We start from the raw sequence: 6,095 nt of genomic DNA, 5'->3' as shown, positions 1-6,095 counted from the left end.
TTATTTGCACTTTAGTTCTTTTACATTGAAGACAATGTAGGTTTTAAAGTTTGTGTGGGGGGGAGTACATAGATTTTAGGTTGTGTTTTCTTCGTTATTTATATTATGATATATATTGAAAAAATTATTTTTTTGAATCGCAAGGTGTTCAAGTTATGTTAACACTAAGAATATTGATTGTGAATAATGAAATAATGCGTTGATTTTTTGTCAAGCATGCAATTTTTATTGATATCGATAATTTGTTTAGTTTTAAGGTAGATTAATTAGTTTACTTAGTTAAATTGCATTATAAACTAGGAGTACTTATGTAAAATGTTTGATTGTGTGCCATAAGATAAATAAGCATTATAGATATTTGTAGATGCATGATGGTTAATTTGATTATTATTCCTTGGTTTAATTAAAAGCATGAAAGAAATTGTTTGTTGTGGAATGCTTAGGGATAACTTAATGTAGTATTTGAATAACCAATGCTTAAATGACCATACCCTTATGCTTTGTATCCATAGTTAGCATATTTGACCCTAATAACTCTTTGATAAACCATTAATATTATAACCATGAGCCGAAAATAAATTAAAACTTGAACCTTTCCCTATCTTTGGCCCTTTATTACATTATAAAATAAATGTCAGGCCATGGATACTGTGGGTTTGGGTAGAGACCTCTCGGTGGTTTCAAAATAATTAAATGGAAAAAGTAAGAAACAATATAATATAGTGAGTATAGGACTCTTACAAAATTATGCTAAAAATGAACAATTAGTTGAGTGAACAAAAGAATTTTGAGGTTTAATGGCAAAACGAGAGAATAAATGTAACACCCCTTACCCGAGACCGTTTCCGGAGTCGAGCACGAGGCATTACTTAGCTTATCTTACTAATTTGAAGCATAAAAACTTGTTTTGAAAATTAATTTCACTATTTACAGCAATCTGTCCAATCGCGCAACATTTACTAAATTAATTATAACTTAAGCTACGGAACTAGAAATTTAACTCCGTAAATTTTCCCTAAAACTAGACTCATATATATATTTTCCATAAAAGTTTTAGAATTTTTGGTTTATCCAATTAGTACATTTTGTTAGTTAAAGTCTCCCCTGTTTCACCATTCGACTGTTCTGACCTCTTTTGTTCAAAAAAAAAAGACTGTTCTGACCTATTGTTACTAAAAATAAGTTTTCTCATTGTAAGATTTTCATATGGTGTTCTGACTTGTTTTTACAGAAAATAGGCTCAATAATTAATCTAGAAATATAAGCTATAACTCATAACCATTTTTGTACAATTTTTAATGATTTTCTAAACTCAGAACAGGGGACTCCAAAAACAGTTCTGCCCTGTCTCACTAAAATTCACATATCTTAAAATATAAATTTCCTTTTGCTACATAATTATTTTTCCATGAAAATAGACTCAACAAGATTTAATTCCATATATCATTCACCCTATAATTATTTTTATAACATCCTAGGTGATCTTTCAAAGTCAATTCACAGTGCTGCCTAAATTCTTTTTCTTGCAAAATTTGATCCTTTCATGATTTCGATGCATAATGTATCACCTAGACTTTCATAACAACAAATACCTTCATACTTAACCATTTTACTGACCATACATCATCAATACTTACACACCATTCTTTAGCAAAATCATAATTACAAACATACAAAATAACTAAATTCCTATACATGCCATAACTCAACATGTTTCATCATAAAATACCGAGCAGTTGTGGTTGATAGTGTGGACGATCTCCGACTTCTTTAGGATCCTTGAGGTAGCTTTGCAATAATAAAAGAGAAAGAGAAATAAAAGAAGTAAGCATAAATCTTAGTAAGTTTACTAGCAAATAAATAACAACATTAAATACAATTAATTTAACTCAAGTGTCTATATCTCTAGTTTACTTTTTAGTTAATCTCATTCTAGTTCTCTTGCTTATTTACTTGGAATACCTGTGTGCATAACTTACTCTTCTCTTGCTGCATCGTTGAATATCAATTGATAATATAATAAGTTCTTAACTCTTATAACTTACCTGAGCTTGCCATTTATGTTTTTAACTGAACTTTCCTGAACATGATTCGTTTATTAGCCCGTTGTGCTACATTGAAACAATAAGGATACTCGGGTCTCTTCTGATAATAACATGCCAAAGCCATGTCCCAGACATGGGATGTCCTCATGTCGGTGCCCATGCCATGTCCCAGACATGGTCTTACGGGGGACCTCCCATCTCGGTGCCAATGTCATGTCCCAGACATGGTCTTACATGGGATCTCTCATCTCGGTGCCAATGCCATGTCCCAGACATGGTCTTACATGGGACCTCTCATCTCGGTGCCAATGCCATGTCCCAGACATGGTCTTACATGGGACCTCTTTACCCAAAATGTCATGACATCCGTATCCAGTACCATCCTTATGTATCAACGAGACTTTTTAATTTTAATTCTCTATCATTTCATGCTTGGATCATCATCAAATAAATTCATGAAATAAATTCATAATTGCTGGAAAATAGCAGCATTAATAATAATTGTTGAAATATTGCATTTATTTACTGTAAACTTACCTTGGTACCAAATATAGCCCAATTCACCAACTTAGTCTTCAACTTTATTCTTCCCTTTGTCTAACCTCGAGTTTCGTTCTTCTTGATCTAAAATAGAAAATTTAACTTATTTAATACTCACATTCATCAAAACAGCCCTCGACTCTAACTTTTTCCAAATTACAATTTTGCCCCTAAACTTTTGCATATTTACATTTTTGCCCCAAGGCCCGGAAATTAAACTTCATCTCATATTCTTATGTTTTATGACATGCTGAACATTTTTCTCTTCTATGACAACATCAAATTCTCACTCTAACACTTACTTATGTACATTAGGGATTTTTACTGATTATGTCAACTTACTCGTTTTTGCTTAAAATCGGCTAGCCAAAGTTGTTTAACATAATTTATAGCTTCATATTCTATCATAAAACATCAAAATAAACACTTTTCACCTATGGGTATTTTTCCAAATATAAACCCTAGGTTAAATTATTGCTAGAATAAGCTAAATTAAGCTACCGGGACTCCAAAAACGTAAAGAACATTAAAAACGAGGCTTGGGATCACTTACTATGGAGCTTGGAAGCTTGAAAACCCTAACTATGGCTTTCACCCCTTGCTTATTTCGTCCAAATGAAGAAGATGAGCACAATTTGCCATCTTTTTTCCCTTTTAATTCATTTTAATTACTAGATTACCAAATTGCCCCTAACATAAAAATTTCCTATTTCACTTATCTCATGTCCATTTTTGTCTACCAACTTAACCAATGGTCTAATTATCATATAAGGACCTCCAATTTAAATTTTCATAACAATTGGACACCTCTAACATGTAGAACTCAACTTTTGCACTTTTTTACAATTTAGTTCTTTTGACTAAATTGAGTGCCCAAACGTCAAAATTTTTGAACGAAATTTTCATGAAATCATTTTGTGAAATCATAGACCATAAAAATATAAGAAAAATAAAATTTTCCTCATCAAATTTGTGGTCCCGAAACCACTGTTCTGATAACCTTAAATTTGGGCAATTACAATAAAAGCATGGAACGGGATAAAAGTAGTGTACCAAAGACCTATCAACCAATTATAGTGTTATCAGTGTGTGAGTTCCCCTAATTCAAGCTTTTTGTAAATAGGTAGGGGTATTAAATTTATATTGGCCCCTAAATCACATAGGACCTTACCAAAGTTTATATCCTAGATCTTTTAACATAGGGGGTATCTTTTTAGTGATGATAGCATTGCATGACGTATTAACATTTATTTGTTCCCCTTTTGTAATTTTCCTATGCCTAGACATAACTTCTTTTAAAATTTTGACATATTATGGATTTTTTTTCTATTAGTTCTAGTAGTGGTAGATTTACATTTAGGGATTTAACCAAGTTAAGAAAACTTACAAAGTTAGCCTCGTACCTTTTCCTCTTGTCCACAAGCCTTGATCGGAATGATACTCTTTTGAAAATTAAGCCAGCACCTTATTTCGGTTCTAGCTCAACTACTTCTTCGGCTTTCTGAGTCTCATCATCACATGGGGAGTCATCCACCGGATTGTCTAGTTCATCTTCATTAAACTCCTTTGGATCTGAAACACTAGGGTTTTCCAAGACTGTACCTGAACAGAGCGTAATAGCTTTCACATGCTTCTTCCCATCTCTCTAAGGGTTTTTTTTAGTGTTACTCGGAATGCCCGTGCCAACTTGCCTTTGCATCATATCCAACATCTGGCTAAGTTAGGCATGGATGTTAGTGACCTACCGTAATTAGGTGTAGCAGATCAAACTAGTTTTCACACTTAAGGAGATTGGATACAAGCATTTTTGTTATATTTTAGTTAATTTTCTTTAGTTTTAGTTATATTTAATAAAAGGCGAAATTGAGTCTTTTATTAACCTTAAGGGCCAAATGAGGCCTAAGGGAGAGCTAACGTACTTCGTGAGTGTGCAGAAGACCATTAGAAGGCATTCTAGGCCGATACTGGATGCTATGTCACAACATAGTAGGTCTGATGTTGCAACAGACAGAGCAAAATGGAGAAAGTATGAAACTGCCTTTGATGTCACGACACAGACTGAGGGTGTCGCAACATACCCCTGAAGACATCCCAAGGAGGAGCATACTGACTTCTATGTCTCCACACAGGTCCTGGTGTGTTGCGACATCGACTCTGGGACAAAAATTAAACACGAAGTTGGGGCGTTTTGGTCCGCACATTCAAACTTAAATCTCGGGAACGTCAGCTGACCTAGGGTTTAGAACGATGACCACCTGAAGGCTATAAATATGTTCCTTTGGCACATGTTATAGACACCATTCCATTAGCCTAGATTATTTTTTTAGATTTATTTTTGTTTTCTTGCTTTCTTAGGTTTTTCAAAGTTTAGTTTATTTGTCTTTGTTCTGTTTCAACACACCTGAACTGTGAGGAGATCAACTTCTGTGGATTTGCAATTATTATCAATATCAATCAGGCTTTTCTTAAACTCTTCAATTCATTCATTATGACTAGTTCTTCTATCTATTCTATGTTGTTTATGAAAGCCATGAGAAACTAATACCTCTGCGGGGGATTAGCGAGTGGAGGTATGATATGTTAATTATTTTTTAGTGTTTCTAAACAGATCAGCTATTTCGAAAAGGAAGAACGTGGAACAAACTATGGGCCTGATAACCCCGAGAAGTCATCAAGGTGGGAATTAGCCCAAAATTTATGTTGCCCATTCATGAACACCTTCAGCCCAAGCCAGTATGGATTGTGAGGTCGGAAGATAAGAAGTTCTTGCTGGCTCATTATGTTAGTGGAAGATCGACAGATCCTGCTAGGGTAGCGACTAGTTGATTGATGAGGAACCCCAAGCAACAAATGATAGGGATTGTCGAAGCGAGCTAATCAACCATAATCGAGATTTGATTTACTCTACTCTTCTATCTTTCTATCTCTTGAGTTTTATTTATTTTATGTTATTTTAGTATTATTATTATTATAAAATCCATAAAAACCCATTTTTTTCTCTCGTACTATAATATATTTAAAAGTACTAATTAGATATTTTAGTGTTTAGGTTAAAATAGATCTAGCACTCACCTCTTTTGGGTACAATCCTTAGAGTACTCATCTATTTCGTTGTAAAACTATATTACAACTCGACCCGTATACTTCGAGATACCGCCTTCTCATTCCATATTTTATTGCAATATTCACACTCTGGATGTTAGAACCCCCGGAGGCGATCAAGTTGTTGGTGTCGTTTCTTGGGAGGTAATGTCACTAGGTTAATTTCAATTTTTTCACGTAAGAGATTAATTAGGAAATTTATCAGTTATAGATATGATTTTATTTTATATATTGTTACTAATCTCCTCTTTCTAGGTATAGTGTATAACTCATAGTAGAGGCACACCTATTGTAAAAGCCATTGATTAAAAAAGAATAATCTGAAGAAATCGCAGTCATCAACAGCAACAAATACAAGATTCACTACCTACTGCAAGTAACATACCACGTGAAAATCCACTGTTTGAC

This window comes from Gossypium raimondii, chromosome 7 (genome assembly GCF_025698545.1).
Source record: "Gossypium raimondii isolate GPD5lz chromosome 7, ASM2569854v1, whole genome shotgun sequence".
Taxonomy (NCBI): Eukaryota; Viridiplantae; Streptophyta; class Magnoliopsida; order Malvales; family Malvaceae; genus Gossypium; species Gossypium raimondii.
This window is presented reverse-complemented; position numbering follows the sequence as displayed.